This window comes from Epinephelus fuscoguttatus, linkage group LG9 (assembly GCF_011397635.1).
Source record: "Epinephelus fuscoguttatus linkage group LG9, E.fuscoguttatus.final_Chr_v1".
NCBI lineage: Eukaryota > Metazoa > Chordata > Actinopteri > Perciformes > Serranidae > Epinephelus > Epinephelus fuscoguttatus.
In genome coordinates, this window is record NC_064760.1 from 8264349 (window position 1) to 8274995 (window position 10647).

Here is a 10647-nt window from a genome sequence, read left to right on the forward strand (position 1 = left end):
GATGACAAACCTCTCTGTTTTTCTTCCTCCCTTCTTTGTCTCGTCGGGTTCTTTCTCTAACTGCCTGTCTGTTGTTTGTCACCATTATGAAAACCATGCAATAATACTTTATGATTTTAGCGAGCTAGTTAGCCTCACGGGATTTGGCTATGATTACACATTAAAGTTTCAAACCACCCAAAGGTAAGATACCGTCGAATTGTATCAGAAGGACAGTGCAATACCTTTTTTTATCCATAAAAACTGATGACTACAGCTCCCAGGTGTGAATGTGAAGGAGGGCGTTGCCGAAAAAACAGCAAGCGTGCTCAGCAGAACCCTCCCTGGATAAATAAAGGTTTGAAAACTGATGCCAGCTCAAATTAGAATGAGAGTACAGGAGAAAGAACGAGGTGTGAAAGTACAGGTTGTGCAGCTGCTGAGGGAACATTTGAAATGCTCTGGTTGTTATTTATGTTTTTGTTTGATTCCAGTGAAAGGACAGCGTGTTTTAAACGTGTCACTTATCAACGTCATCCATCACATTTCTACTTTTCATTCTGAAGCTTGTACACAGCACACTCTTCCCTGTGAAGCCCTTTGCTGCCGTCATCCTTGCACATGGTGAAAAACAACTTCAGTGAGAGTGAGATGATCCGTCCTAGTAAGCAAAAAGCTGTGGTGTGATGTGGTCGTAGCTCCTCTGTTTCTTCTATCAGTCCTGCATTACGTTACGCTCTGCTTCCAGTCAATCAGCTGATACCTACAGAAGGAATGGAATTCTCCGCCCTCAGACAATCCCTCAGATACCTGCCATCGGAGAAATTTTATCATCATATCTGTATTATCTTTTGTTCAGGTTGATGTTGGAGTGTCTTTGCAGCTGAATGAAGCTCGTTTTTAGAAATATAAAAAGCAAGGAAACAAAAATGGTGCTAAACATGACTCAAAAGTGGCTCTTTGGCTCATAATCATAGGGGAATCTGATGGTGCTATACATGGCACCTATCTTTAAAAGGTGATGCAGCGCCCTTGTCAAAAAGTGCTATACAGAGCCATGAGAGATCATAGAACACTATATTGATTTTAAACTTTTGAATGATTTTGAATGATGCCAGATAATACCATGGATGCATCATTATGCTTCTAAATGACACTTTCACTCAAAGGAACAATGTGTATTGTGTTTAGGATCACAGACTGCAACCAGCCAAAACTTCTCCCGGTTAGGTTTTCTTCGGTGTTCTTTGCTCAGGAGGTTTTTACTGGGAGCCAAATTATCTGTGGAGGTCTCCTCCTCTTCAAAACAAATGGATCGATTAATTAAAATTGGTAAAATCTCTGGATAAAGCAGCTTCACATTACAAATCAGTGTTTCTCCTTGGCTGTTTGGCTTGTTGCCGACGGGGCAGAGACAGCTCAGTCTGAGGTAAATAAATCACGATGATTCTTATCTGCAGGTGATTACACACTAAAAAAAAAATACTTATTACATTATATTCGATTTGTGTCAATACATCCCTCCGAAGCTTTAAATGTGAATGATTATTAGTTATTACTTATAAAATGCTGGTTTAAAGATTCAGAATCATGTACTAAATGCTTCCTGAAAAACATTATGACCTGTTTAAACCAGCATATTTCGTGCACGTGGGGGCGAAATGGTTAAGAGGCACTCCTTTCATTTGTTATCCTCTGGAAATACACCGTTTGTAGGCTTTTTTTTAATGTAGTGTTTTTATTTATTCTTTCCCCAGTAAGTTAAACTAAGCTGAGGAACTAGTTGTTTACCGGGGAAAGAAACAGTAGAGAACTCCATGGGCATCTCAACCCACGCCAAAGAACCGCTGAGGATCTTTTTCTGGCTGTAGATGCTGAGGGAAAAGGTAAACTAAGTGTGCACGTACTAATGCAGACTGCAGTCCTTAATGACAGCAGCATTATCTTTATTATCTAAAAAAAACAAAAAAACAAAAATAAAAACCACCCTCTTTTTGACTGTTAGCTCCCACACCATTTTTGGTATTGTCTTCCATTGTTGTCTAGGTGAATCACGGTCACAGAGACACCAGACAGCCGTAAACATTTTGTTATCACCACGTCCGCCTTATCAGGAAAATGCTTATCAGCAGAGTCATAACAAAAACGACCTATCTAGAAGCACAGTAAACACATCATTCAGGTTGCTTGCTCGTAAATGACCCTTCACCATTATGAAATGCCACAGGAAGTGGGCCTTGCCGTTCTGTGCCTGCCTCCTCTCCTCCACATCGAATCACCAGATTTCATTGGACTGTGAGTGTTATGTCAGCCTCTTGTTAATCTTGGCTGTGCACGCCGCTGACAAATACCTATCACCTTTCTGACGTACCTGGGTTTGAAAACTCCAGGGTAAACATCTTGTGCCTTTTGTTGGGATATCAACAGCATCTGGCTGCTCCAAGTTGTTGCTCATAGCAGGTTGATGATCTGGTTCGAAACAGCTGTCTGCAACTGCAGCCGCCCCCAACAACCCTCCGCTTTCTCTCAAACACAGCGCCTATGTTTAGTCAGTTTTAAGGGCGTCGTGCCTGGTTGGGATCCTGTCAATGACAGGCAGTTCTCCAGGTGACGCCTCCTCAACCCCCATTTCCTCCGCTCCCTGCTGCTTTCATCTCTCTGTCTCGGATGCCTTGAAGACGTGACTTGGCCCATTTTAGAAAAATTCCTCCCTTTACTGTTTTCAAAACCGTGCATTGTGTTTTACTACAGGTGCTTAAAGATTTTTTTCTCCTCTCTTGTCATAGCTCTGTCGTTTTTTGTTTTTTTCTCACTCCCTCTCTCTTGCCGCCAAAGAGCCCTGTCCTTATCCAATAAAATGTCACCACACAAGATGAACAAGAGAGGCTCAGGGTATATCAGACTTCCTATCGAGCACTCTGTTTTGAACAGGGCCACTGAAAAAAACTATTCACCACATACGCTTTGTGCTGCTCTGTGTCACGCGCCGTCTGCTCTAATCAGTTGTTTCCATTCTTGAGAAAGGCAGTCAACATTTAAGTCATTATCAAGCAGCTGTTGTGACTTCAGTGATCACTGAGTAGAACAGAGTCAGGTTTGATTTCTGAAGAGATGCTGATAGACATGATAGGCAGCCCTTCAGCAAATGACAGCTTTTATAATAAATGTTCACTTTGCAGCATTGTACAGTTTAATCAGGCAGCTCCAAGGCACCTGGGGGAGGGCACCCCTCCACCCAAAATGTTGCTGACCAACAAATATGTACAACTGGCAATCACACACAGCCATTCTAAATAAGCACCAGCCAATGTTAGCATAATCATAAATAAACTTGATACATATCAGTCATTATTACTACCAGTTGTAGTATCATGGTGTACTGCATTTCTGCGTATGGTTTGTGAACACATTCACATTCCCAACTCAAATATCAGTGCTTGGTCAGTGTCCTGTCACATCAGAATATGACGCTCTCAACACATTCTCACTCTGACCTCATCACATATCCACGTTTGGTCACGGACTTTCCACGTCGAGATATGATGTGCAACGTACTCTGGGTGTGTTAGTTGTTGATGTTCTGGGTCACCGTGTCAACTTCTGCCTGTTACATGCATTGTCTTCTTTCTAAATACACTTCTGTTTTCAAAGGAAATGTACTGTTTGCATACAGTGTCTTTCAGACAAAAATGCACTACATTGCTACAACACCAGAAATCGACTTTTTTAAAAAATAAAAAAATAGACTCCAAAGTCGTTTCCGAAGGTTTCCAAAGTCGTCGAAATCCAGTGAAAACAGACATGTATCTTGAAAGAGGAGAACTTGACATGGCATCCCAGAACATCCACAACCAAGGCACCCAGGGTACCTTGCATGTCATATGTGGACGTGGAAAGTCCATAACCAAACGTCGATATGTGACGAGAACAGAGTGAGAATGTGTTGCAAAATCATGTGGTTGAGTATAGAAAAAGAGAACAGGGTATGGCTTTGTAATCTTATGGGAAACGAACACCGCTCTCCCAGGTGAAAGTCATTTGTTGGACCCATCCACCACCGCTCCCCCCTGGCCTCATTTGGACTTTCGTCATCTTAACTTTTGTTCTTCCCCCTGATGCCTCATTATACTATATCGGCAACCATCTGATCATGCCGCCATTAAAATATGGCTTTTTTTGTTAGTGTCGGACGCCACAAATCACTGTCCAAGCGCTAGATTTCGACAACTCTGGAATGAGACCGGGTTGACTGAGTCCCCTCCTCTGTCGTTTTTGGTTGTTCAGGGTCACCATGTGAATTTAAATTTGTTATATGCATCGTGTCTTTTCGAAATGAACTTCTGTTTTCACAGGAAATGTACAGTTTCTGCTCATCAAATACAAACAGTCTTTTGTCAAAATAAACTTGCATAAAATGCTTTGGTTTTGGTTCACTTCCCTAAGTTTAGGCAACAAAATCACGTGGTTAGGTTTAGAGAAAAAAAACCCATCATGCTTTGGCTTAACATAAGTATGTTTGTTATGCTATCAAAATAATTCAGTTGATGCTGGTTTCACACGGGACATGAACAGTAGTCTCCTAGATGAAAGTCCAGAGCTAGTTCGACCCATCCACCTCCCCTCCCCTCCCTTCCCTCCCGCACCATGTGACTTTTTATACTACGATAGTTCCATTCCATTCCATCTACTTACATGTGCACATAGTATGAGAAATGAAAAAAAGGCGATTAGACCCCATCATGATGTCAGCTATTCCAGGAGGGTGGTAAAGACGTAGTAGATCAGGGAACCCCGCCCCCTTCTATGGAATCTAGACGCTGGTGGTGGTGATGAGATGAGATGAAGAGGGAGCTGAGGATGTGGATGTGAAGAGGACGGGGCTTTTGATAAGCTGGTCCTAGGCTCTGGATAAGGTGACGGGAGGTGAATGGGGTGGACGAGGGCACGACAATTTTAAAATGTCAGCTGACAGAGAGAGCAAAGAGAAGAAGAGATTTAAAGGTAGGCAGAAGCAACATGAATGGCTGAGAGAGACTGTGTCAAAGTTTGACTGGGAGTGGGATAGAGAGAGAACTGTGAATGAATATCCACCTTATTTTCAAACACGGAAGTAAATAGTGATCAACTTCCGTTTTTTTGTGCGTGACTTCCGGTCAGCCGCTTTCCCTCATGTTTTCCTTTACCGGAGCTAACGGTGCAAGCTATGTTTTTTTCAATTTTTAGTTGTTTATGTTAGTCAATCAGTTAGTTAGTTAGTCTGTGTATTTTGTATAGATAACTGTGCCCACGTTTCCGTTATAACGGAAATTTATTCCTTCTAAACGCGAATAAATCGCACGTCAATCATAAACTATGAACCAAAAAAGCACAATCTATCCCGAGTGAGACAAACTGCTTGATCCCCGTCTCCAGTGTACCAGCAGAGAACCTGCAGAACCGAATCAGCGAAAAAACACACCGGGCTAAGCCTCTCTACCTGAGCAGCTGAAGCTGCGGCTCGCACCCTCGACACACAGACGGTGCTTCTGCATGCCAGCCAAACGTGTGCGCAACTGTGAGAAATAAATATGTTAATAAATATGTTTTCTTTCTTTCTTTCTTTCTGTCGGCGACATACACTCCTAACACAGGACGGGTTGTTTTAATTGACTGAGTTGATCATTAAGCCATAGTGATGCGCGGATCGGCGCTGATAGCACCTGAATCAGCACGTACGCATCAACCATCCAGCCGTTACAACATGATTGAGCTAGCAAAGCAGTTTTGTGTTGCTATGTGTGGTATTTATTCAGTTTTGGGAAATCACGATGTCTAGAAAGCATCAGGGCTGCAGCTGACAGGGACAGCTAACGTTAACACTAGCAGCAAAGCTAACATCAGGATCGCCATCCATTAAAAGCCTCCCGTTGTCGGATACGACGTGAAACTACTCCAATTAGCTCAATCATATTGTAACTAAGACATCCGCTAGAGAATTTTTTTTTTTCACGGGCCACTTTGTGAGTTTAGTGAGTTATTACAGACACGGCTAATGGCTAACAGCTAACAGTTAGCCCAGCTAATCTACGATAACCATGTTATTAATTACACACAGAGAAAATACTAATGTTTGTTCAGTCATTGTGTTTATAGACTTTACAAACATCAGATTAGTCTAAACGGTGAAAAAGTGACGTGAAAAATGTGATATATACATATATATAGCTAAACTCAGCAAGGTTAACAACAAGGCGATTCCTATTTACACAGTGGTAAGAGTGCTGGACAGGAAGTGTCGCACAAAAAAACAGAAGCTGGCTGCGTTCTGTTTTGCCTCCGTGTTTCCGTGAAAAATAAGGTGGATAGCATAAAGACAGTTTTTCTGATTGAACTTACGCTCAGCATCATTTGCCTGGCGCATCAAGAAATCCCACCTCCCATATCGCCACGATGGAGTGCGTTTGTGTCTGACGCCGACAGGCCGCTGACCAAGCGTCAATATTTGATGAGCTGAGACTAGGTTGGGCTTGTCCAAGTGGTGTTGCCGTACCCCATTAGAACATGACTCACAGGTATATTCAATTAATGTTAATGTCTTTATAATGTTGTATTGGTCAGACAGACCACATGAAGTCTGAGTTAAATGTCTGTCATATATGTTGTGCTGCACATGTAATTCATATAGAAAGGAGTACCTTTTGTTGATTGTATTTTCTTATAGTGTGCTTAAGTGGTTTTGATAAATCAACCCGTTCTCATCCCAAGTTGTCATACTGTATATCGCCGCTTTGCCAGTGGACATCTACGTCTACATATTACACACTAGGCATTCTGGAATGCTGCAACCAATGCTGGGATATCAACAAAACAATATGGTTTGGCTCTGTATTTATATGGGAGGTCAACACCAGCCTCCCAGGTGAAAGTCCAGGGTTTGTTGGACCGTTCTACCACCAATCCCACCCACCCTACAGGGACTTTAAAGCTCCGTTTCAAACTGACGCTGTCCAGCTGCATATCATACCACTGCAACAGGTGCCAACCAGCAGTGTCATGAACTCCATCCATCCATCCATCCATCCATCCATCCATCCATTTTCATCCGCTTACCCGGGGCCGGGTCGCAAGGGCAGCAGGCCAAGCAAAGTACCCCAGACGTCCCTCTCTCCAGCAACGCTTTCCAGCTCCTCCTGGGGGACCCCAAGGTGTTCCCACGCTAGATGAGATATGCGTGTTCTGGGTCTGCCCCAGGGCCTCCTACCAGTGGGATGTGCCTGAAACACCTCTAATAGGAGGCGCCTAGGAGGCATCCTGATCAAATGCCCGAACCACCTCAACTGACCCCTTTCGATGTGAAGGAGCAGCGGCTCTACTCCGAGCTCTCTCCGGATGTCCAAGCACCTTACCCTGTCTCTAAGGCTGAGCCCAGCCACCCCACGGAGGAAACTCATTTCAGCTGCTTGTACCCCATCAGAGTATCATACTGCTGTGACAGGTGCTGCCCAGGTGAACAGAGGCAGGGAGGGACCCCAGCAGATTGGGTCCCCCACTGTTGGCTCCATGGTTACATCCTTGGACAATTCAATACTAATCCTCAGCTATGAACAACAACTAAGGTGTTTCACGATTATGTCATTGCTGCATTCCCACACATTACACAAACATAATATAAACTATAAACTAATATAAAACTAGACTTTTATAGGAGCGATTGTTTATATATGATACACAAGTCAAACCACAAGAGCCTGTGCTTATGTTGGCACAATAACCTAATCCAGATCACAAGTATATTCAGTTGTGTCCAGAATAAGAATAGGGCTCTTAAAATAAAGATTAGTTGTAGTTTACGTTTCCTTAACTATGGCAAAATGTACAGTGTGATTATCTGTAGCCCATCCACTACCGTACAGATCATGACTAATACCAGCCAAAGCATGATACTGAAATTCTTTTTTTCCTGTTTAATACCAGATGTAATGATATCAGTCCACAGTCCTAACAACCATTTTCAGGCCATGACAGCTGCTGTAGCCACTACATTTTGGAGGAAAGCAACGGCCGCTTCAGACTGCCAACTTCTATTAGATCACTGCTAATGTGTTGACATGTGAGGCTTTGTTGACTAAAGGCCTTTATGGCTGTTGATTTTAAAATGCTGCCACGGCCCGTTAGTTTGAGTTACTTGGGTTGCATATTGCAGAGCAGGGAGAAGGAGCGCTCCAAATCTATAATTCTACAGTAACAGGCCTCCATTTTGAAGTGCAGTGATCTGTACACCTTCCCTCAGATGTTCGGTCAAGTATGAAGTGCTCTTGCAATAGACACTTATTAACAGATTTTTACATGTGGGTGACGCAAGAGGTGTGGGAAGTGAGAACAAGTGAAAATCACAGTTTTGCTCCGGCAGATGTGAAAAATTAAATGCATTTAATATCAACAAAATTCAGCTCTGATGAATCAGACTCAGCTTGGCGTTCAGTCAGCAAAATGGAAACATTTTACATCATGGGCATTTCACAACTGATTTTTCCAGAGCCATTTTGTTCCTGAACCCATTCATTGATCACACAATATTAGTAATGACTCAGAACCACAATGCTCTGGTGATAGATGTAATGGTCCCATAATATTTAGTTTGGTTATTTTGTCTTCAAATTTATTATTGCTCGGGAAACAAACAGCATTCTTCATGATGTCCTGTGGCTTTCTGTAATTCAAGTGAGGTAAACCTCCTGAGTGGAGACTGTCTGTTTCAAATGATGGTAACTGGTTTGGCTGGACAGATTAACTTTTTGTTTGGGAATCAAGAAGGCACGAAGTATGGCGGGCATTTTACTGCCACGCCAGAAAAACAAACAAACAAGTAATAAGAAGTCATTTTATAACAACATATTTTCATGTTAGGCCTATTACTTATCACGTTCTAACAAGAAACTTTAATTGTGTTACAATGTAAAACGTTTTATGTTACAACAATAAATTATCATGTTTTGACATGAAATGTTTCACATTATAAAAAGATAAATAGTATATTGTTATAACAATTAAAGTTTATCATTATAATGGGGATAATATCTTGTTATAATCTGAATATATCTTGTTAAACCATGAAAAACATCTTGTTATAAAAATAAAATGTTCTAATTATTATATGATACTGATCCATTTTTATTTTTCTGGCATGTCAGCAATATGCTGCCCTGTAACTAAAGAGCAAATGTGAACGAAGTTAGTTTGAAACTACCCGTAAAAAATAAATAAATAAAATAAATAAATAAATAAATGCCATAACTCAAAATCAGTCCTCTTCCTTATCTGTGACTTCTACAAAAATCTACACACTTATCAAGTATAGATTTAAATAGAAGACCAATTAGTGGATTAGGGGACATTTAACAAAAGATTCACATGGGTTTTTACTGTAAGTCTTCATATTCCGGCTGTACCGTTTGATGGGATGATTATTAAATAACTGTCGGCTGCTGTAGCAGTAAAAATCCTGGAGCATCAAGTCACTTCCATCTGAGTCAAGTGAGGAATGAAGAGCTCTCTCTGCAGCCTGACAGCATGACAGAGACTTCAGAGCTAACTCAACCTGCTGACATGACACGCTTTCATGGTTCTCTGTTTCTCCCTCTCAGTTGCACATATATGCACACACTCACATGTGCATGTACTTACTCGCAGTTACACATATACATGTTTGCATACAAGAATACATGCAGGGATAAAAAGCATCCATGTACTGGGTGATAGCAAGTAAATATAGACACAAAACAACTTCTTTTTGCCTCTGCACTTTCAGGAGTCTTTACTAAAGTGCAAAGAAAATGTGTCGAGTAAGTCCATGAACAACATCATATCTGCTATGAGAACGGATCTGCAGACATGTCCTGTCCTGGCAGTCTGTGACACATTAAAGCTTTCACAAGCTTTCAGGCATGCATGAAGACAACTCATTCCTTTTGGGTAATGCTGGTACTGCGGATCAGTGACTCAACACCTGCTCAGTACGGGCCGGCTACTGACACACTGTGCAGGCACTCATTAAGGTTAGCAAGACATCTCGCAATTAAGCAACTCAGCTGCGGTTTTGCAATTAAATTGTGAGTGGCCTTGATATCCCTGCCAAGCCACATGCTAGATAAAAACCTGCCTGCAACGCAAAACTGCGAATCCTCACCAGCTCTGGGGCTCTAACACTGAGAACAAGACAAGGTATCCAGGGTATCAAAAAATAAAAATACAGTTTTGATCCTAGATCCCATCATCCAATCATCTGACCTGTATTACACCCACTTTAAATGAAATATATAGTCATAATTTAAATCCACAGACAAAAAGAGGCATTTGCTAATACACTTGAGATTGTTTTTAGCATTTTCCCTAATGCAAACCATTGATAAAATACTGTGTGTAGTTTGGAAACTTTCACACTCGGTTAATTTCTCTTCACACTGTAATATCTGAGACTGCAGTGGCTCTGCGTTTTATTATCAATATTTTTAACAACCACTGAAGACTCTTCAAAAGCTGCAACTGCCCCCTGGGCTGCACTTTTAATAGCACTGACCAAAGGCCTCTTTTATTTAGTCCAAACAGCACATTAAGTGATAGACATAAGGGAGAATATCCCAATCTTAATATAAAAGCTGTAAAGCTTATTTGAGGAAGCAATTAGGAGGA